Raw genomic sequence first — 25,616 nt, forward strand, 5'->3', positions numbered from 1 at the left:
TGACTTTGTAAATAGTGAAGTTAGTAACTTGTTGAGACAAAATATAATTAGGCCATCTAGAGCATCACCCTACAATAATCCAGTAAGATATTCCCTCTAAATAAGGCTAAGTTCGGGAACAACCTCTCGCAATTTATTGCTATATTTTTATTAAGATAACACACAATTGAACCACCAATTGGAAGAAGGGTATAATTACAAAAAGTTCGAACTGAGATAATTAGAAAAAACTGATTTACTCTCAACGTATAGATCAAATAACCATGATATCTTAAAATGAAATGTAGTAAACATTGTTGCCTATAATATGCTGTAAAAAAATATTTTATGTGCAATTTATGAAAATAAAGACACAAATATTAAAAAATATTAGCATAAAAGATATTAATAACATAGAAAATATATTGTATTAATCCTCATCTATATCAGCACCATCCAATACGGTTGTGGGCCAAGTCAAAATCAAATCATAAAACGTCTTATACTCTTCAAGAATATATGGTATGATTTTTCGCGAATATATGGTATGATTTTTCAAAACAAAATCGCGATTGATCCAGCCAATCAAATTCAGTTGTTACTAACGGTTTAGGTGAATATAAATGTCAAATTAAAATAAACTTTAATTGTATGACAAAAGGTTGTTAGTTGGAAGAAGGAAATAAAACCATGATTACAAAATTAAAAAGGGTCAAGAAATATAATAACTACGGACACATAATGAGACAAGACGAAACAGAACTTTTCAGGTAGGGAATAAAGTAATTATGAAAATAAAAGGAGGCAAGGCAACAAACTTATTAAGAAGCTACAATAGAAGCCGACTTGAGAACAGCAGTTCTAATTAAAGGGAAAGAGGTTCATAAGGATAATCTAAGATAAATCTTAATTCCACTTGCTATTCTAAACTATATTTTTTTATTTAGGCTATCGACTGTGCTGCTTTTCGTGACTGTAACAACCGCTAAACTATCCGATTAAAACACTCAGATTACATCCCACTAATAGATGGAATTGCAGTTATCTGGCAGCATTTTAAATATCTCAGACCATCATCTAATGTAGCCATGTATTCAGAAATAGCTGGTGAAACAATATTACTGATGAAACACTTCCCCCAGACGCATATAAAAATATTTTAGATTCTGATACAGGTCATAAAGAAACACTTTTAGAAACAGTTAACATTCATTATAGGTAAGCAACGAGTATTACTATTCTAGGAACTGCTTTGAAAGTGGTTGACGGATCTACCGATTTTGATGATTTTGAAAATCTAAAATATGCAAGCAATAATAAATACTTGGATATTGGAACGAATTAACAAATTAACGGAAATCGTAAATAATATCGTTAATTATGTAAAAGATAAAGAAATCGATACTGGTCACCTCTATGAAACATTACTCCCGAGGGATAGAACCCTAACCTCAGAACTTGAAACAGTAGTGTTGTCAATTACACTCACAAAGACTCGCGTTATTAACTCTCTTATCTTAATTCTAAAGAAATAGAAAAAAAATTTAAATGAGCACTCTACAGGTATGACAATAATAGATTTAATGGAAAAGGGATATGTCAATGTAATAGTAGAACATAATTTCCTATATTTCATAATTAAACATCCTGAACCAGCCACCTAAAACCGTTGGAAGTAATAGACGGCGAAAAAACAATCCATGGTACATTTCTGGTGACATTCGATGTAGAAGTCGAAATAAATGGGTCTCTATTCTCGAATAGGAAGAATATTGTTGGACCCCAGCTCAGTGACATCGACGCTCTTGAATATCACTGGCCATCAAGAGTCTATCATACCTACAGAGGCTTATCATCAAGAATCTACTATATATTGGAGACATTGATAAAAAGCTGACAACAAGGCCTGCATCGTTTAGCGTGGCTATCCTCCTCATCATTGCTATTTTATTTTCTTAGGTGCTCCAAAAAGTTAAAAGAAAGAGACGCACATCTTCCATAAATAATGCCATTGCCTGAGGAAGCCCGAGGATGCCCTAAATTTAGAAGGGGAGTAGTTAACTCAAGTAGCTCATCCACAGACGGAGAACACACGCGTGGCTTGAGTGAACAAAATCCTTATCTCACGCCAGCCACTGCGTTGGTCACTTGATGCTATTATTAGTGCAACAAAAGATATTGTGAGGATAAGGAAATTAGTTATCTCACGTCAGTCACTGGATTGCTCGCTTGACACTACTTATAGTGCAACAGAAGATATTGAGAGGATAAGGAAATTGGTAAACTGGTACAGATATACTAGATATATTTCTTTAGAATTAAGCTTTAGTTATAAATTGTAGCTCATAAGGTGCAGCACTAGTTCACCAAATAATAAATTAACAAGTAAGGAACGGCTAAGTTCATTTTATACTCTCGCAATTTATTTATTTAATTATATTAATATAACTCACATTTTGGCCCACATATTCGTCATATATATGGTATAAAGTCGATTGAAAGTTGGAAACCCTAATATTAGGTATATGGGAGTTATGGTGAAGTTAAAACCCGATTTCACGCATTCTTGGGACTGAGTCATATTATTAAAAGAAAGATATTCCCTCTAAATATCTGAGAGACTTACTTATATTTTCGGTAAAACAATGTAGTCGAAGCACTGAGGTCCTCATGTTCGTTATATGGGTCCTTGAATACTTATAGTCCGATGTCGGCAATTTTCAGAAGGGCGATGCCACACTATAAATACAACATTTGTGCCAAGTTCTGATCCAATATCTACACTAGTGTTTACATTATATATGGTAAGGTTTCATTTCACTTTCATAGCTTAATTTATGGCTTAGTTATACCTCTTTATAGGTTTCGGGTATCGTCATTTGGTGGCAGTTGTCTGATTTCGCCCATCTTCGAACTTAACCTTCTTATGGTACCAAGAAATACGTGTACCAAGTTTCATCAAGATATCTCAATTTTTACCCAAGATACAGCTTGCACGGACGGACAGACAGACAGACATGCGGATTTCTGCTCTACTCCTCACCCTGAAGACTTTGGTATATGTACAAAACAAATGTGAACAAAATTATTATACTCTATTTAGCAACTTTGCATAAAATCTTAGCAATAAAAACTTACAGCGTCCATCAGTTCAGCCAACTTTTTGATTGTGATCAGCTGTGAGAAATGTACAAAAAACATGTAAGAAAAGGCTAAGTTCGGGAACAACCTCTCGCTATTTATTGCTATATTTTTATTAAGATAACACACAATTGAACCACCAATTGGAAGAAGGGAATAATTACAAAAAGTTCGAACTGAGATAATTAGAAAAAACTGATTTACTCTCAACGTATAGATCAAATAACCATGATATCTTAAAATGAAATGTAGTAAACATTGTTGCCTATAATATGCTGTAAAAAAATGTTTTATGTACAGAAAAACAAAAGTTAGGGTAGTTTGAAATTCTTGGAATTATTCCCTTTTTCCAATTTATGAAAATAAAGACACAAATATTAAAAAATATTAGCATAAAAGATATTAATAACATAGAAAATATATTGTATTAATCCTCATCTATATCAGCACCATCCAATACGGTTGTGGGCCAAGTCAAAATCAAATCATAAAACGTCTTATACTCTTCAAGAATATATGGTATGATTTTTCAAAACAAAATCGCGATGATCTAAGCAGCTATTGGCTAACCAGCCAATCAAATTCAGTTGTTACTAACGGTTTAAGTGAATATAAATGTCAAATTAAAATAAACTTTAATTGTATGACAAAAGGTTGTTAGTTGGAAGAAGGAAATAAAACCATGATTACATTTTTTTGGCCGCTAGTATTTCATCGGCGTTTGACCTTTTTATTTCTTTTTTCAACCTGACCCGTAGTTTTACGATTGAAGAGAACTAATATGAGTAATTATTCTTCCATATTATATTATATATAGGGCTGAGGTAACCCATCGTATTTTTGCAAAACCTATAATTAGGTATATGGGAGCTAGGGGAAGGTATGAACCGATTTTAACCATTTTTAATACAGAGACACACTATTGGAAGAAAAAGATTCTCTCTGAATTGAATTAAGAAATCAGAGATTTACCGATATTTTCGGTGAAAAATTACCTTAAGGCACTGAATTCGATATCCGAGGCATCGAAAAGTTATAATCCTGAGTACAACTGAGTACAGCTTCCTTCTGCCATTTCTTCTGCAAAATTTAGAGTTTCTGATGTTATTCGCTAGTGAGTTAACGCACTTTTATTAATTTTAATTTAACCTTTGTATGGGAGGTAGGCGTGGTTAAATACTGATTTGCTCCATTTTGGACTGTATAAGGTAGTGCCTAAAAAAACGACTGTAGAAAGTTTGGTTGATATAGCTCAGGTGGCTTATGAGATATGTACAAACAACTTAGTATGGGCGGGTCACGCCCACTTTTCCAAAAAAAAAAACATCCAAATATGCCCCTTCCTAGAACGATCCTTTGCACCGAATTTTACTTTTATAGCTTTATTTATGGCTTAGTTATGACACTTTAATCTTTTTCGGTTGTCGCCATTTTATGGGCGTGGCAGTGGACCGACCACAGACGGACGGACGGACAGACATCCGGATTTCAAAACTACTCGTCACCCTGATCACTTTGGTCTATAAATAACTTGTTTCTATTCTATTACTTGCAAAAAATGAAACATTCGCGCAAGCTACACAAACAACAACCAATCGTATGCGCAAGCGTATTAAAAAAGTTTCAGCATTACAGGATTCGAACGTAAATGCACGGAATAGCGTTTGATTAACTCCTTCGCGTTTACCACCTGCGCTAGAGGGAAAATGGAAATGCGCGCGCCTTAAGTGCCTTGGAGACGATCAAATAATTGCGTCAAACACTTTAAGTGTGTTGGTGTCGTCGGCTACACGTACGCTACACCGACCTGTTGTCGGCTCTGTTTGATGAAAATAAAAAAATTTTGATATTTCTATTTGACGGACGATAATTTGATCGTCTCCACTCATGTTTGACAAGCATGAGCTCATTTGCAGGGAAGATTTCAAGCTGAGAGGACATAGAAAAGTGAAGTGAAGCGAAGCGGAAAAAATAAAATAAAATCAAATAAAATAAAATAATAAAATCAAATATAATAAAATAAACTAAATAATATAAAATAATACAAAAATGGAGAAATTTTTTTTCATAAGCATTGCAGCACATGCCAATAATAGATAATCATCATCCGACGATGACATGATGACTGTTCGTTACGAGCTCAAAACTAAACTGATGTTTGACGTGTTAATTTGAACGTTTGCGGGCAACACACGATTGAACATCGCTAACACATATGCACTGTTTGACGCAATTATTTGATCGTCTCCAAGGCACTTTAGTCAGTGTTTTATTCAGATCATTTGCGTCTGTTTGTTAGCATTCCCTCATTCTGCGCTGTACTTTTTTCTTTCGAAGTGGCGAGTTTTCGATAATTTCGCACTCAAAATGTTGCGAGTTAACATTTGCTCCTGAGCTGGGTAGGCGCTGATCAGCTGCCAACACATGCTTAGTCGCAAGATCCTTCTGGCCTAAGGTTAACCGCGGTAGGTCTGCTGAACTTTTCGCCCTAAGTAAACCTCACCTCTCCTTAGTCGTAGGGGTTCTTACTGGCCATTGCCCCATTGGGATCCACGCTGTAAGGTTAAAAATCTTACCCGATACTAGCTGTAGAAGCTGCATGGAGGAGGATGAGATGGAATCGTCTCATCACTTTCTTCTGGAATGTCCCGCCTTTGCGAGATCAAGAAAGAGATTTCTTGGCTCTCACTTTTTGGAGCATGCTCGCGAAATAGCGAATATAGAGGTTAAGAACCTCTGCAGATTTGTAGTAGGTTCAGGGCGATTCGTCGACTCCTAATTTTGTTAATCTAAGGGGGATCCAAGCTTCACAAAGGACTACATTTTAAAGTCTACGTGTGTTTTTCCATTTGGGAAACAGCCTTGCAACCTAACCTAACCTAACCTAACACTCAGTTTCACTGTCGAGCTACTAGACGCCTCATTATCAACAAAGATTGCATCACTTGGACCAAAGAATATATTCTATGTCAACGCAACAAAATTTCACGACATACATTCTCACCTATAGCAACTTTTAAACCACCTTCACGTCGTTTCGAACATATTCACATAGATTTGGTGACACTTCCTCTATCAAAAGGACACACCAAATGTCTTACAATGATCGACCGATTCACACGCTTTCCAGCAGCCGCACCACTCATTGACGGCACAGTCGACCGAGTAGCACACGCACTTATGCAAACTTGGATTCCTACTTTGGAATCCCACTTCGCATAACCACCGATTTTGGAAGATAATTCGAGTCAGATCATTTCAGGAAACTCGCTGATCTCCTTGACTTCAAACATCAACGCACAACGAGTTATCACCCACAATCAAACGGACTTATCGAACGTTTTCACCGACAGTTAAAATCTTCTCTTATCTGCCACAACGAAAGTTGGTACGATGCACTTCCAGCAGTACTCCTTGGAATACGTGCAGCAATCAAAGAAGACGTTCAAGCCACTCCAGCAGAAATCGTTTTTGGTGAGTCAATTCGACTCCCAGGTGAATTTTTAACACCATCAACACAAAACATCGAAGCACCAGAACTCGTTAAAACTACTGCGTACTACTCGAGAAAACATTCATTTCAAAGGATCTAGTAAATTCAACACACGTTTTCATTCGAAACGTTAAAGTAAAACAATCATTTTCATCACTATACGCCGGACCATTCCCAGTCATGGAGCGATATGAAAAATACTACAAAGTACTACTTTATGGAAAATCAATACACATATCCATAGATCGTCTAAAACCAGCATTCATCTGTAGTGACGATATCGAACAACTAAATATCAATCCGTCTGGAAATATCAACAACATCACTCCTGATCCTCCTACTACAAAGAAACGACATGATAAAAGAGTACGATTCAAAACTCTTAGGTTAGGTTCAAAAAAATCACTCGTAGGATTTTCGATCACTTACAGGTTAATATTAAGATCATTTATATTAGCGCAACTAATGTGCTGAACACAAAGACGACGTCACGACACGACGTAGCGACGGCTGACCACAAATGTCGCTTTGAAGCCAGCGGTTTGAACATTTTGAAGACGGCAGCGACATATCAAACAGCAATTTCATTGTTGCCGTACTAACATCTTTCACTTCAATAAAATTTACATATTTAGTTTAAAGTGAAATTATTTACGCAAAAAATGTAAAAATTGGCGATTTATTTGTTTTAAATAATCGATTGTTATTTTAAATGATATATCCGCTGGCAAAATAAAGTTATACTTGTGGGAACTTTGAATAATTTTACATTTCCCATGTTAGTGGCAGCTCTACAGCGGCCATTGTCGTCGGCAAAATTAGAAACATTTCTAATTTGGCGACAACGACAACTACAAGCCTGTTGTCGCGTAGTCGTGCTGTTGTCAAAAAATCTGTGCCCATAAGAACGCGTGTATTTTAATATTTGACAGATGTCGCTCGTCGCTTGTCGTCTTCTATGTGTTCAACACAAGAGTTCTAAATTCAACAGACTTCCAAATCAAGTCATGCGTTCGCTAATCAAATACATGCAAGGCCCATTAAACGGATCTTTTATGTGACAGTTCTCAAGTCTCTCTAGGTCAAGTCAAGTATGGATAACTAGAGCTTTAGCATGTGCTAAAGGAGCGTAAATGATCGTATACACACAAGCGAAGAGCGTAAAACGAGGGACAATACGATAAATAAACGTTTTCATCAGTCTGCAATCAGAAGTTGAGTGAGCAGGTTGATGTAAGCGGAGCTGTATATTTTATGTATGAAATAATAACTATTATTTCATTGAAAAATATCATAAAATATTGAATATAAAATATTATTAATTTTTACATTCATTAAATTGTGCACATATTCGTATTGGCCAATCGTGTGGCTAAGACCTGCTCACTCAACCTCTGCAAGCAGACTGAATATTTTTGTTCGCTTACTCGCTTAGTCCCACAGTAAGCGCACTAACACAATCTCATTTTGTGATGCTGGTTTGACTGTAGTGATGCCCATCCCTGGTTATGACACTTCGTATGTTTCTGATTTTCTGCCATTCTGTGGGCGTGGCAATGATCCGATTTCGCCCATTTTCAATACCAACCTCCTCACCGTTCCCAGGAACAAGTTTCGTCAAGATATCTTAATTTGACGGACATTTGAAAGAAACTATAATACTCTCTAACCAACTTTTGTTGCGAGAGTATAAAAATTTTAAACATTGTAAACAGTGCATTATACCTAAGATACGTTCCATCGCTTTGGAAAGTATCAGAAGTTAATATGATACCTAAGCCGGGTAAACCACTACATGATATCACATCTTATAGGCCAATATCGCTGTTGACAGCTTTATTGAAATTCTTCGAGAATGCTCTCATAAAGAGTTTCACATCATTATCAGATCGAAAACACTTTATATCAGTACATCAGTTCGGCTTTCGTAATCACCATTCAACCATGGACCAGGTACACCGAATCGTTAATTTCGTTGAAAATGCTATCGATAAAAATAACTTTTGTTATGGATAACACAGCCCTGTTAGCAGCAGGAGAGTCTACCTCAGTATCTACCCTTCCAGTGAAGATAGTAGGAAATTACCAGATCTTCTTGAGTTTTTAAACATACTGATTGGTATAAATTTAAGAATAAAATTTTAAAATTAAGGAGTCATTTGTAGAATTTCACGTAAGTGAGGAAAGTTTCTGACTGCCACTCACTTGGGAGTGGCCAGGAACCATTCTTTTGCATGTGGCTCACGACTTCCGGTCTTAGACCAAGTATCCTCTGGGTAGCCAACAGACATCCGTTCGTAGGCGAGCTAAAGCGAGAAAACGAATCCCGCTTATGCAGCTGTGCGTAGGGTTTGGGAGCCACCACGTAAAAACAAGTAACCAATGAACAGGAAGCCACAGCCTCGGATAAGGAACCCCAATTTTTATGACGACAACTGCAAACGTATTAAGGACTATAATTTAAGGGTATGCACCTGGAATGTCCGGACCCTTAATTAGGAAGGTGTCAGCTGGTTGATGTCCTCGTAAGAGTAAAGACTGATATGACCGCCATCCAAGAAATGCGATGGACGGGACAAGGACGGAAGAAGGTGGGTCCTTGTGACATCTACTACAGCAGCCATCAGCCTGAGGCTGATCGACTTGGCTGGGGCCCGAAATTTGGTCGTCTGTAGTACTAGATTACAGTATAAGAAAACCCATCAAGCTACTTGGATGTCCACCGATTGAATCACTCGCAACCATATCGAGCATATTGTAATAGATGGACGACATGTCTCCAGTGCTTTTGAAGTGCGTACGCTCCGTGGTTCTAACATCGACTCGGACCACTATCTTGTAGCAGCTAAGATACGCGCCCGCCTCTGTGTAGAAAAGCGCACACGTCAACAAACACAAGGAGGTTCGACATCGAGAAGCTGCAATCACAACCGACAGCCGAACGAGTTTCTACTCGACTTGCACTTCTACTCTCTGAAAGCACTCATCAGGGCAGTTCACTTTTGCGAAATGTTCATGTTTTTGAATACCCAAAAATAATAATTTAATATATGTTAATACATTTAAATTTCACAGTTTATTGTTGTTTAGTATACATATTTATGTTTTTCTTAAGGGAATGTAAGAGAAGATTGTTATTTAAAAAAATTCACCCATATTTTTTTGCACATCACTAAGCACGTCCTTTTTGTAATTTAAGAGAATTTCAGAATTAGGGGATTTCTCAAGTTTAGAATTATTTAATACGCTAGACAGACGGCAGAGTTAACTCGGATTAACTGCGCTTTTAATCAGTTCCAATTTTGTGGGTGACAGACGGCAGCAAAGCGAGTTATAAACTCCCATAACAGCTGATTGGCAATAATATTTCCATTTTGGTGAAATAAAATTGGATAGAAAGAAAATAATGCGGTTGTTAGCCGCACAACTAGTACAAAATCACTAATTATTAAAAAAAATATACATAAATTCGTTATTATTAAAACTTCCTTTTTAGAAAAATTTAGCATGCGTATGTTTTTGTTTACATTCAATTGAAAAACAGCTGTCAGTATTGCATATTTTCATTCACAATAGATAAAAAGCGGCCATGTTTAACAATGTTGCCAACGAAAATGCCACGAACTCCCACTAACTCTCTAAAATTTTAAGGATTAAATGGGAGTTAGTAAACGGAGTTAACTGAGATAACTCTCGAATTAACCCCGATTAACGCAGTTAACCCGAATTAACGACGCCGTCTGTCAGGGGTATAATATCGATACTAAATACATTAAAATATTGAAACATTTATTGTTCATGTTTTATAGCTTTCGTGCCTTATTCACGTTTTAGAATAGTCAATGCACAAAAAAGTGTGTTCACTTTTCTGCGTGTTCACGTGTTAGAGTGTTCATTTTTTCGAGCGTGCGCGTGTATTTCATAGAATTCATTATACTATCAGTAAAGTGAATGGTGTCGACGCCACTTGCAGACATGTCGCGCTATATAGTAAAATATGTAACGAGTTTTAGATGTCGCTCTCAAAAAATGTAAGCTACCTGAGCAATGATGGTGAATGTTCAAAGTGTTCAGTAAGCTTTTTCATCTCATCGTTCTTTGTCAAGCTAGAGAAATGAGTTATTATTAATTTGAACTAATATGTTCTGTAAGCTTTTATGTTGATGCAGTCGTCATCAAGAATGGCTTTGTTGTTAATCTATAAGTAAAGGCAGAACTTAGTAGTTTGTTAATATTTCCAATACTAAAATGGTGAAACTAAAAGAATGGCCTTCAAATAGGTTTCCTTACACATGGTTAAAATAAGTGTTGTAAATATATTTGGTCATTTACTAAATTAAACAGATCTAAACGAGTAATGTTGTTAAATGTTACATATATAGTTATAGCACTTCATATTTACTTTTTACCAAATATATACAGTCAAACCTGGATAAGTGAGAACTGGATTAGTGAGAAAACTCTATATGTGGGAGTAATAGCTAGGACCCGTCATTTTAAGCTTCCAAAACCTCTATTAGTGAGAAACAAAAACCTCTGTAAGAGAGAGTCATTTTTGCCTCATAGACCTCCGTAAGTGAGACTGCTACTTATCTGGTCTCTATAAGCGAGAGAGGAACTTTATTTACAAGTTTAACATCTGCAATTTTATTACTTATTCTTAGCATTGGTTAAACTTCCGACCATTGTTTTGTATTTTTTTTCGTGGAATTCTATTTCGTGAAACTAAAAATGCTGTTACTCTATGGCATTCTTTTCGAATGGACACGTGTGCTTGTTTACCGTCCTGTTTGTCGGACTCACTCAGTTTATAGTTATCAATTGCGAAGGAAAGTTCTGCTCTGCATCATGTCAAAAAGATAAATCAAAGTACTGTCATTAAGTGATAAGCTTAAAATAGTGAATGCGTTTGAATCCGGAAAATCGCGGAATGAAATTCAGAGTGAGTTTACATATGTACATATTTACTACATTCGTACTTGCTGTGACTTGTTATTGCTGCGTACCTCTATAAGAGAGAAACACTACATATATACGTGCATTAGCGAGAAACTCGAGTTAGTGAGAAACCTCTTTAAGCGATAATAAGATTGTGCTCCCTTGAACTCTCGCTTATACAGGTTTGACTGTATATGGAATAAAGTCCATTGAAACCATAATATTAGGTTAAATGCACCGAGGTCCTCATGTACGATATATAGGGGCCTTGAAAACCTATGGTCCGATTTAGGAGATTTTTAGAATAGGACTGCCACACTATAAATGCAGTATTTGTGCAAAGTTCTGTTCCGATATCTTCAATAGTACTAACTTTATATATTGTAAAGTAAACTATTCAGACCGACTTCAGAGTTCTAGTATATGGGAAATAGGTGTGGTTGTGAATCGATTTAGACTATTTTCACAACATATCATTGCGAAGGTAGGAAGATTTTATGAACCGAATTCCATTGAAATTGGTCGAGTTGTTTCGAAGATATGGTTTTTGACCCATAAGTGGGCGGAACCACGCCCATTTTCCATTGTGTAAAAAAATCTGAGTACAGCTTCCATCTGCCATTTCTTATGTGAAATTTAGTGTTTCTGACGTTTTTATTTAGTGAGTTAACCCACTTTTAGTAATTTTCAACCTAACCTTTGTATGGGAGGTGGGCGCGGTTATGGTTATTTTTTTCATTTTTGGACTGTATTAAGAAGTGGCTAAAAAAAGACTGCTTCAAGTTTGGTTTATAAAGTTCTATTGGTTTGCGAGATATTAGTACATATCATACAAACGTATTTGGGGGCGGGGCCACGCCCACTTCCCCAAAAAAATTACATCCCAATATGCCCCTTCATAATGCGATCCTTCATACCAAATTTAATTTCCATAGCTTTATTTATGACTTAGTTATGGCACTTCATGTTTTTTCGGTTTTCGCCATTTTGTGGGCGTGACAGTGATCCGATTTTGCTCATTTTCGAAAGCAATGGTGCCAAGAAATAAGTGTGCCAAGTTTCATCAAGATATCTTAATTTTTACTCAAGTTACAGCTTACACAGACGGACGGACAGACAGGCATTCTGATTTGAACTCCACTCTTCACCCTGATCACTTTGGTATATATAGCCCTATATCTAACTCGTTTATTTCTGGGTGTTACAAACAACCGTTATGTGAACAAATACTCTATAATACTCTCTTAGCAACTTTGTTGCGAGAGTATAAATATTTATAGCCACAGTAGTTAGCACATAAAAAGCTTTCTAAAGATTTTATATTTATTTCATATAAAAAATAAAACTGCTGCTTTAAATTACTGTATATTTTCTTGACTGCAAATAGGTTTTCCGGGATATATATACAGTCAAACCTGTATAAGCGAGAGTTCAAGGGAGCACAATCTTATTATCGCTTAAAGAGGTTTCTCACTAACTCGAGTTTCTCGCTAATGCACGTACATATGTAGTGTTTCTCTCTTATAGAGGTACGCAGCAATAACAAGTCACAGCAAGTACGAATGTAGTAAATATGTACATATGTAAACTCACTCTGAATTTCATTCCGCGATTTTCCGGATTCAAACGCATTCACTATTTTAAGCTTATCACTTAATGACAGTACTCTGATTTATCTTTTTGACATGATGCAGAGCAGAACTTTCCTTCGCAATTGATAACTATAAACTGAGTGTGTCCGACAAACAGGACGGTAAACAAGCACACGTGTCCATTCGAAAAGAATGCCATAGAGTAACAGCATTTTTAGTTTCACGAAATAGAATTCCACGAAAAAAAATACAAAACAATGGTCGGAAGTTTCACCAATGCTAAGAATAAGTAATAAAATTGCAGATGTTAAACTTGTAAATAAAGTTCCTCTCTCGCTTATAGAGACCAGATAAGTAGCAGTCTCACTTACGGAGGTCTATGAGGCAAAAATGACTCTCTCTTACAGAGGTTTTTGTTTCTCACTAATAGAGGTTTTGGAAGCTTAAAACGACGGGTCCTAGCTATTACTCCCACATATAGAGTTTTCTCACTAATCCAGTTCTCACTTATCCAGGTTTGACGGTATATATTTGGTAAAAAGTAAATATGAAGTGCTATAACTATATATGTAACATTTAACAACATTACTCGTTTAGATCTGTTTAATTTAGTAAATGACCAAATATATTTACAACACTTATTTTAACCATGTGTAAGGAAACCTATTTGAAGGCCATTCTTTTAGTTTCACCATTTTAGTATTGGAAATATTAACAAACTACTAAGTTCTGCCTTTACTTATAGATTAACAACAAAGCCATTCTTGATGACGACTGCATCAACATAAAAGCTTACAGAACATATTAGTTCAAATTAATAATAACTCATTTCTCTAGCTTGACAAAGAACGATGAGATGAAAAAGCTTACTGAACACTTTGAACATTCACCATCATTGCTCAGGTAGCTTACATTTTTTGAGAGCGACATCTAAAACTCGTTACATATTTTACTATATAGCGCGACATGTCTGCAAGTGGCGTCGACACCATTCACTTTACTGATAGTATAATGAATTCTATGAAATACACGCGCACGCTCGAAAAAATTAACACTCTAACACGTGAACACGCAGAAAAGTGAACACACTTTTTTGTGCATTGACTATTCTAAAACGTGAATAAGGCACGAAAGCTATAAAACATGAACAATAAATGTTTCAATATTTTAATGTATTTAGTATCGATATTATACCCCTGACAGACGGCGTCGTTAATTCGGGTTAACTGCGTTAATCGGGGTTAATTCGAGAGTTATCTCAGTTAACTCCGTTTACTAACTCCCATTTAATCCTTAAAATTTTAGAGAGTTAGTGGGAGTTCGTGGCATTTTCGTTGGCAACATTGTTAAACATGGCCGCTTTTTATCTATTGTGAATGAAAATATGCAATACTGACAGCTGTTTTTCAATTGAATGTAAACAAAAACATACGCATGCTAAATTTTTCTAAAAAGGAAGTTTTAATAATAACGAATTTATGTATATTTTTTTTTAATAATTAGTGATTTTGTACTAGTTGTGCGGCTAACAACCGCATTATTTTCTTTCTATCCAATTTTATTTCACCAAAATGGAAATATTATTGCCAATCAGCTGTTATGGGAGTTTATAACTCGCTTTGCTGCCGTCTGTCACCCACAAAATTGGAACTGATTAAAAGCGCAGTTAATCCGAGTTAACTCTGCCGTCTGTCTAGCGTATTAAATAATTCTAAACTTGAGAAATCCCCTAATTCTGAAATTCTCTTAAATTACAAAAAGGACGTGCTTAGTGATGTGCAAAAAAATATGGGTGAATTTTTTTAAATAACAATCTTCTCTTACATTCCCTTAAGAAAAACATAAATACGTATACTAAACAACAATAAACTGTGAAATTTAAATGTATTAACATATATTAAATTATTATTTTTGGGTATTCGAAAACATGAACATTTCGCAAAAGTGAACTGCCCTGATGAGTGCTTTCAGAGAGTAGAAGTGCAAGTCGAGTAGAAACTCGTTCGGCTGTCGGTTGTGATTGCAGCTTCTCGATGTCGAACCTCCTTGTGTTTGTTGACGTGTGCGCTTTTCTACACAGAGGCGGGCGCGTATCTTAGCTGCTACAAGATAGTGGTCCGAGTCGATGTTAGAACCACGGAGCGTACGCACTTCAAAAGCACTGGAGACATGTCGTCCATCTATTACAATATGCTCGATATGGTTGCGAGTGATTCAATCGGTGGACATCCAAGTAGCTTGATGGGTTTTCTTATACTGTAATCTAGTACTACAGACGACCAAATTTCGGGCCCCAGCCAAGTCGATCAGCCTCAGGCTGATGGCTGCTGTAGTAGATGTCACAAGGACCCACCTTCTTCCGTCCTTGTCCCGTCCATCGCATTTCTTGGATGGCGGTCATATCAGTCTTTACTCTTACGAGGACATCAACCAGCTGACACCTTCCTAATTAAGGGTCCGGACATTCCAGGTGCATACCCTTAAATTATAGTCCTTAATACGTTTGCAGTTGTCGTCATAAAAATTGGGGTTCCTTATCCGAGGCTGTGGCTTCCTGTTCATTGGTTACTTGTTTTTACGTGGTGGCTCCCAAACCCTACGCACAACCGCATAAGCGGGATTCGCTTTCTCACTTTAGCTCGCCTACGAACGGATGTCTGTTGGCTACCCAGAGGATATTTGGTCTAAGACCGGAAGTCATGAGCCACATGCAAAAGAATGGTTCCTGGCCACTCCCAAGTGAGTGGCAGTCAGAAACTTTCCTCACTTACGTGAAATTCTACATATGACTCCTTAATTTTAAAATTTTATTCTTAAATTTATACCAATCAGTATGTTTAAAAACTCAAGAAGATCAGGTAATTTCCTACTATCTGCACTGGAAGGGTAGATACTGAGGTAGACTCTCCTGCTGCTAACAGGGCTGTGTTATCCATAACAAAAGTTATTTTTATCGATAGCATTTTCAACGAAATTAACGATTCGGTGTACCTGGTCCATGGTTGAATGGTGATTACGAAAGCCGAACTGATGTACTGATATAAAGTGTTTTCGATCTGATAATGATTTGAAACTCTTTATGAGAGCATTCTCGAAGAATTTCAATAAAGCTGTCAACAGCGATATTGGCCTATAAGATGTGATATCATGTAGTGGTTTACCCGGCTTAGGTATCATATTAACTTCTGATACTTTCCAAAGCGATGGAACGTATCTTAGGTATAATGCACTGTTTACAATGTTTAAAATTTTTATACTCTCGCAACAAAAGTTGGTTAGAGAGTATTATAGTTTCTTTCAAATGTCCGTCAAATTAAGATATCTTGACGAAACTTGTTCCTGGGAACGGTGAGGAGGTTGGTATTGAAAATGGGCGAAATCGGATCATTGCCACGCCCACAGAATGGCAGAAAATCAGAAACATACGAAGTGTCATAACCAGGGATGGGCATCACTACAGTCAAACCAGCATCACAAAATGAGATTGTGTTAGTGCGCTTACTGTGGGACTAAGCGAGTAAGCGAACAAAAATATTCAGTCTGCTTGCAGAGGTTGAGCGAGCAGGTCTTAGCCACACGATTGGCCAATACGAATATGTGCACAATTTAATGAATGTAAAAATTAATAATATTTTATATTCAATATTTTATGATATTTTTCGATGAAATAATAGTTATTATTTCATACATAAAATATACAGCTCCGCTTACATCAACCTGCTCACTCAACTTCTGATTGCAGACTGATGAAAACGTTTATTTATCGTATTGTCCCTCGTTTTACGCTCTTCGCTTGTGTGTATACGATCATTTACGCTCCTTTAGCACATGCTAAAGCTCTAGTTATCCATACTTAACTTGACCTAGAGAGACTTGAGAACTGTCACATAAAAGATCCGTTTAATGGGCCTTGCATGTATTTGATTAGCGAACGCATGACTTGATTTGGAAGTCTGTTGAATTTAGAACTCTTGTGTTGAACACATAGAAGACGACAAGCGACGAGCGACATCTGTCAAATATTAAAATACACGCGTTCTTATGGGCACAGATTTTTTGACAACAGCACGACTACGCGACAACAGGCTTGTAGTTGTCGTTGTCGCCAAATTAGAAATGTTTCTAATTTTGCCGACGACAATATATCGCTACGTCGTGTCGTGTCGTCGTCTTTGTGTTCAGCACTTCTAAGTTACGTTGACATTTGAACTGCTCTCCCTCTCTCTCTTTTCATTCTCATTATGACACTATTCCAGTGTTGCCTGAATGTTTTCGGTTAAAATTAAATATGTTAAAATTCTAATCTTTAATATTTATAAATCTTCAAATAAAGAAAAAATAAGATAATTCACAGGAAAATACCTTTTTCACAACAATTATTTTTTAATGTGTTTAATAAAAAAATCTTTTATTTTATTTATAACGCAAATACTTGTTTAACTTTAAGTGCAATAAACAAATCAAATCAAATAGGTACGATATGAGGGTAATTTTTGAAACAGAAACATAACTATTGCGAATCTCTGCAAGAATTTGTGGTGATCTGCTCCGAAAAAAAATATTTTGCGAATTTATGTAATGAAAAATTGATTGTAAATGTTCAAATACAATTTGAATAAATTATTTATTCACCTATCATTTATACGCTTGGCTGGCTCCAATTTATTACATCTTCTAACAATTCTAAATATCGAAAAACTGAACTACGCGTGCACGTTTCTTTTGTGCTATTCTGCTCAAAGCTATATTCATATATTTATTAAAGAGTTTTTTTCAAACAGAAAATCATCACGTGTTCTCAGATTTCCTAATAGTGAAGATTTTTTGTATACTAGTTTTAAAATCTTCAATCTTGGTGATATTTTAATTTAAAAAACTTAATTTTAAAGCCAAATCTGCACATCTGGCAACTCTACCCAGAAACTATAATAATAACAGCAGAATTTTAAGTTGTGGGAAGTATAACTGCATCTAAGTTTTCCAAGCCAAATTTTTCTAAGCTGAGTTGAGTCAAGCATGGATAACTGAGCTTTAAGACTTTGGCCATGCCTGGTCATAACTAAACTATAAATAAAGCTAGAAAAGTAGAACTTGGTATAAAGGATCGCACTAGAAAGGGGCATATCTTTAATGGATGTAATGTTTTTTGGAAAAGTGAGCGTGGCCCCGCACCTAAGTAAGACCTATGTGAATATTTCGCAAATCAATAAAGCTATATCAACCAAACTATCTGTAGTCATTTCTCTTACGTACCCCATTGCACACCATACAAATTTATATAATGGGATAATAGCCACGCCCACCTCCCATATAAAGGTTAGGTTGAAATTAACTATAAGTGCGTTAACTTACTAACGAAAAACGTCAGAAACACTAAATTTTACAAAAAAAAATTACTGAAGGAAGCTGCACTCAGTTTTATTTACAATATGGAAAATGGGCGTGGTGTCGCCCACTTATGGGTAAAAAGCCATATCTCAGGAACTACTCGACGCATTACAATGAAATTCGGTACATACTACATTCTTGACACCCTGATAACAAGTTTGGCGAAATCGGTTCATAACCACGACTACTTTCCATATAACTCAATTTTGAATTCCATCTGATTCCTTCACTTTATAATGTATACATAAGGAACCAATAAAGATAGCGTAATAAAACTTTACACAAATACGGCATATCATCTGTGGCTTCACTTGTGGAAAAATTGTTGAAATCGGACTATAACTTTTCAAGGCCAAAGATATCGCACGTGATGAACTCAGTGCCTAAGGGTAATTTTTAACCGAAAATATGGATAAATCTCTCAGTTAATTTAATGTAATTCAGAGAAAATTTGTTTTCTAATAGTGTATTAATATCGGGTCATAACATCTCCTAGCTCTCACATGCCTAATTATAGGTGAAATCGGTTCAGGTATTACCTCAGCCCTTATTCATTATATATGATGATTTTCGTTATTCTATTCGACTTTATGCCGAATATATGGGTCAAATTATGTGTTATCTTAATAAAATTATATCAATAAATTGCGAGAGTATAAAATGTTGGATTGCACTCGAACTTAGCCTTTCCTTACTTGTTTTTATTCAATTCTTTGGTAGATAGCGTAATATTTCTCCGGTTATTAAATCAAGCTTTTTTGAGCCTTGCGTTCCTGATAAGACTTTTAATTTCTTTACTAGTAACTGGAGAAATGCTGACGAGTGGATCCAACCAACTATTTTCACAGTTTAGCTCATGCCCATCGTTAGGAGTAAATGTGTTTCTCAAACAATTTGCCAACACAGCAGCTGCAGTGCAACATGTTTTATTTGTTTATTGTTTGGACATTGTTTATTGTTTGTGTTTTTCAGTATAGTCTTAAATTTATACCAATCAGTATGTTTATTAGATAAAGAAGACGTGCCGGACGAAATTACTAGTTATAGTTTTGTTCACTTAACGGTTGTTTGTAACACCCAAAACTAAACGCGTTTTATATATACGGTTATATATGTGGCGATACCTACATTTAACATTTATTAAATTTATATAAAGCGCTCACTTACAGGTTAATATTAAGATCATTTATATTAGCACAACTAGAGTTTAAGTTATCCTACATTCTCCTTTACCTTGTTATCTTTAGAGTTACACTATTGTTATCTCTCTTACGCATAGTAATTAAGCAATTACTATTACATTAATATCAATACATTATAAGTAAACCATCATTTCGCAGCGTTTTCATCAACCACCGGAATTTTGTAACTATCGCTCGCATATTTTCTTTATTTAACAATAAAACGTTTGAATTGAAAGTGAATCAAAATGCCTTCCGACGCTGACACAACACGCCTGCCGAAAGCATGGGAAACATCATGGGAAACAACCCCAACGCAGCAACAATTCGTGTTCCAAGTTTCAACCAAGACAGACCAGGTCTCTTTTCGCGCAGTTCCATAATCACAACGTCACACACGAGGTGGACAAATTCCATCATACGATTCCACTGGTTGACAGGCGCATAGCAGCCGACGCTGAAGACATCATTTCCAATCCACCAGTCGACAAGCCATATCAACGATTAAAAGCCGCACTAATCGTGTGCTACCCGAAATCCAGAGAAGCAAAACTACTTCAACTACTGGACGGTGAGTATCTTGGCCACAAAACAGCATCTCAACACCTACGAAGTTATTGACAGACATAGATGAGGAGATATTACGTGTAAGGTAGCTCTCACACCTGCCCGACCAAATGTCGATCGCAACATTGCGAGGTAGGCAGTCTGTTTTCTCTCCATTGCGAGACGACAAACCTCGCTGTTTTTTGGCTTTTCCGAAAACCAATGGTTTCGGTTGCAGCTGTACGTAAGGAGTTTGATATGCCGTCCCACAGCTCCTTTATACCGAGATGCTGATGAGTGCTCTCAGAGAGCAGGAGTGCAAGTCGAGTAGAAAATCGTTCGGCTGTCGGTTGTGATTGCAGCTTCTCGATGTCGAACCTTCCTTGTGTTTGTTGACGTGTGCGCTTTTCTACACAGAGGCGGGTGCGTATCTTAGCTGCTACAAGATAGTGTTCCGAGTCGATATTGGGACCACGAAGCGCACGCACATCAAAAACACTGGAAACATGTCGTCCATGTATCACAACATGATCGATCTGGTTGCGAGTGATTCGATCCGGGGACAGCCAAGTAGCTTGATGGATTTTCTTATGCTGGAATCTAGTACTACAGACCACCATATTTCGGGCCCCGGCGAAGTCGATCAGCCTCAGACCGTTTGGTGATGTTTCGTCATGGAGGCTGAATTTTCCGACTGTTGTGCCAAAGGCACCTTCTTTACCCATCCTAGCGTTGAAATCGTTACTCTTACGAGGACATCAACCAGCTGGGCAGAGGCACCTTCCCAATTAAGAGTCCGGACATTCCAGGTGCATGCCCTTATTTCGTAGTCCTTTAAACGTTTGCAGTGGCCGTCATCAAAATTGGGGTCTCTCATCCGAGGCTGTTTTCTCTTTTTCATTGGGGGGTGTTTTTATGTGGTGGGTCCCAAACCCTACGCACAACCGCATAAACGGGATTCGCCTACTCACTTTAGCTCGCCTCCAAACGGATGTCTGTTGGCTACCCAGAGGATACTTGGTCTAAGACCGGAAGTCGTGAGCTGCTTGAACCACATGTAAGAGAATCGTTCCTGGCCACTCCCAAGTGAATGACAATCAGAAACTTTCCTCACTTACGTGAACTTCTACATATGACTCCATCCTCCAATTAAAGTAACTCCCTTAATAAAAAAGAAAAATACTATTTTGAGTTAGTCTATATCTCCTACAATACTAGGAATCGCAATGTAAGCGATAACCAGTGGAATTACTTTTGAGGATTTAAAGCTTTTAACAGCAATTGCTCCTCAAACAAATGGTGTCATTGTTATGGAAACTTGTGAGGCTTTAATAAAAGTCTTAAAAGATTATATAAAGATATTATTGAGAAATTTAATTTTGTTTAAAAAAATCTGATGTAAATAATACTCTGTTTATAGTTGCCGGCAAACGAGAATGAATGGAAAACTGAGGCCAATGATTTTGGGTCAAGATGGAATTTTCCTCACTGTATTGGAGCAATCGATGGGAAACACATCAGCATTACAAAACCCCCAGGAACTGGATCGTCTTTTTACAATTATAAAAAATTTCCATCGTATTAAGGCGGTAGTAAACGCGAACTATGAGTTTTTATGGTTGATACTGGAACGAACGGAAGAGTGTCAGATGCAGGAATTTTTAATGAAACTCCATTATTTTCATTACTCAAAGATAAAGAACCAAACCAAATGTTGGTGTTAACCAACATAAATTGGAGCTTATTAGATTTCTGAATGAAAATAATGTAGATGTAATGCTGTTGCAGAAACCCATCTTACGATTAAAAACAATTTCTTTATACCGGAGTATAGAATCTATGTTACAAATCACCCAGATGGAAAGGCACATGGTGGAACAGCAGTGTTAGTTAGGAAACGACTAAGCCACCACGCATTAGAATCTCATGCTACAGCGCAGTTACAAGCTACAACAATATCTATAAAAAATCGTTGCGGAGACTTAAACCTGACGGCTATATACTGTCCACCTCGTTTTAAAAATACAGAGAGCGAATTTAAAGACTTTTTTGAAACGCTAGGTCATAGATTTCTAGCAGGTGGAGATTACAATGCAAACATATGTATTTGGGTTCACGACTTATTAATCCGAAAGGACGACAGCTGTATCATACTATTATAAATAGGCGCAATAACCTTGATATAATATCCCTGGGTAAGCCGACATATTGGCCTAGTGATCGTAAAAAATACCAGATTTAATTGATTTTGCAGTAATCAAAAAATATAGATAAATCGCACATAACAGTAGATACATGTACTGGCCTATCTTCTGATCACTCTGCTATACTAATAAACTTATGTGAACAACCCATATTTGTTGAAAAGAAAGTGGGCCTAACATCTCAAAAAACGAACTGGCTAAAATACAAAAAATACGTGAGTAGCCACATTAATATTGAATACAAAATAAATACAGAAGGAGATATTGACGAAACTAAAAGGGAACTCAATGATATAATTATTAACGCAGCTATAAGCCACTTGGTCTCAGAAAAATCAGTAATTGAGAAATAGAACAGCTTGTAAATGAAAAAAGACGTGCTAGACGAGAATGGCAGATAAATCGCTCCCCTTCCACTCAGCTTCAATTGAAATCTGCTGTACGCAAATTAAAAAAAACGCTTAAACGAGAGGAAGAACTCAACAATGAAATATATAAGCAAAATTCACTTTGGAAAGCCCAAAAGTCCATGAAGCCACCAGTCGACTCCAACATGCCTATACGGGACTTGGGTGGAAATTGGTCTCGAAATGACGCGGAAAAAGCCACTTGTTTTGCAAATCACCTAGAAAAGGTATTTCACCCAAATTGCCCAAAGAATAACTTTAAGTTGTCAATCTTACCTAACACAGCAAATGAGTCGAACGAGTCCTTTAAGACTTCACCTTCTGAAATTATTAGCATCATAAAAGAACTTAATCCAAAAAAGTCGTCATGACGTGATAATATCACCCCATAATTGCTAATTGAGTTACCAAATATTGCTGTAGAGGTGCTCTCTTTGCTCTTCAATGCAATTCTAAGTTTCGGATACTATCCAATTTCGTGGAAAAAGTCGCAGATTATCCTGATAGATAAATCTGGGAAAGACTTGACACAGCCGTCTTCATACAGACCAATCAGTCTTATACCCTGCCTTTCTAAAATATTTGAAAAGGAGCTACTCTCAAAGATGTCTCCTTTCCTCCACGAAAATAATGTAATACCAACGCACCAATTCGGGTTTCGTGCAAAACATAGTACAATAGAACAAGTAAATAGAATAACTAACGAAATAAGAAAAGCATTCGAGCACAGAGAGTACTGTTCAGCTATATTTCTAGACGTAGCTCAGGCATTCAGGCAGGTGTGGTATGAAGGTCTTTTATATAAGATTAAAAATATTCTACCTTTAGAATTGTATAAAATATTGGAGTCTTATTTAAAAAATATACAATTTATGGTTAAAGTGGGAGACTTTATATCTGATGAACGACAAATAAGGGCTGGTATACCACAAGTGTTTTAGACCCAACTCTGTACATCATATATACTGCTGATCTTCCAACAGCTAATAATGTTTTGACATCAACTTTCGCGAATGACACAGCTTTAGTGAGCCGTAACAAATGCCACATTATAGCATCAAGAATATTATCGGAGAACTTAAGATTTGTCGAAGAATGGCTAGCCAACTGGTGTATAAATGTGAATGAACAAAAGTGTAAGCCCGTTACATTTTCGCTAAGACCAAAAATGTGCTCGGCAGTAAAAATGAAAAATATTCTAGTGCCTCAAGCGAATGAAGTTACCTATCTTGGTATTCACCTAGATAGAAGGCTTACGTGGAGAAAACATATATCTAGTAAAATAACGTGCATGAAGATAAGAGCTGCAAATTTAAATTATCTTTTAAATAAAAACTCTAAACTTAGCCTAGACAAAGAAGTGCTTTTATACATTGCGGTCATAAAGCCGATTTGGATGTATGGCATTCAACTGTGGGGTACGACTTGTGCAACTATATATATATATATTTAGCGTAGAAACCGCTTAAGCGATTATAGCCGAATCCACCAGAGCGCCCCACTCGTTCCTCCTTTTTGCTTTTTGGCGCCAACTGGAAACACTTTGCACTTGGTCTTTCCACCGGAGTGGAGGTCGTCCTCTTCCGCGTCTTCCTCCAGCGGGTACTGCATCGAATACTTTCAGAGCTGGAGTGTTTTCATCCATTCGTACAACACGACCTAGCCAGCGTAGCCGCTGTCTTTTTATTCGCTGAACTATGTCAATGTCGTCGTATAAATCGTACGGCTCATCGTTCCATCGTCTGCGGTATTCGCCGTTGCCAATGTTCAGAGGACCATAAATATTACGCAAAACCTTTCTCTCGAAAACCCCAAGAGTCGTCTCATCGGATGTTGTCATCGTCCACGCTTCGGCGCAATACATCAGGACGGGAATAATGAGCGACTTGTAGAGTTTGATTTTTGTTCGTCGAGAGAGGACTTTACTGTTCAATTGCCTACTCAGTCCAAAGTAACACCTGTTGGCAAGAGTGATTCTGCGTTGGATTTCAAGGCTGTGCAACTAATATTGATATAATACAAAGGTTCCAATCGAAAATGCTTAGATCAATTACGTGCTCACCATGGTACATTCGTAATGGAAATATCCATAAAGACAGCAGATTGAAATATATATCTAAACTCCGTGATCACCCAAACCCATTGGCTAATGCCTTAGTACATTCCTGCGATCAAACACGCCTAAAAAGAAGGGATATGCCTGCGTACTAAAGAGCAACGTTTCACCAATACAGCTCAATCACTTGTTTGAGCTTGTCTAGTTTTTTAAATAGATTTAAGATTTTATAACTTATTGTTAGGCTTAAAGTAAAAGCAGATTGAATAAATAAAGAAATATTGAAAAAAAAACTTTTGAAGTAGAAAAAATAATACAAATTAGTCAAGAGGTGGTTATACCAATGAAAAAATTGATACTGGAGAGATAAAGCGCATTGGCAAGAGGAAGAAATATCTTTCACACCAATCGCAATGCACTACTGCAAATATATGAACGACGACAAGTAAATGAATATAAAATTTCATTTCATAAAATGAACAAACCAAAAATGAGTTTATTGGCTGTAGGTTGCAAAATATTCTACATTGGTATTTGTAATTTGAATCTCTCTTCGAAAAGTCACTATAAACTGATGAAATCTCGGAGGTGAGTTAAAATGGCTGGGTTATAATTGATGATTATAATGTCCGGCTGTGAAGTACATCATAAACTTTTTCAGCCATTGGCACGGTTAGTACACCCATACATC

The sequence above is a fragment of the Zeugodacus cucurbitae genome, chromosome 3 (genome assembly GCF_028554725.1).
Source record: "Zeugodacus cucurbitae isolate PBARC_wt_2022May chromosome 3, idZeuCucr1.2, whole genome shotgun sequence".
Lineage (NCBI taxonomy): Eukaryota > Metazoa > Arthropoda > Insecta > Diptera > Tephritidae > Zeugodacus > Zeugodacus cucurbitae.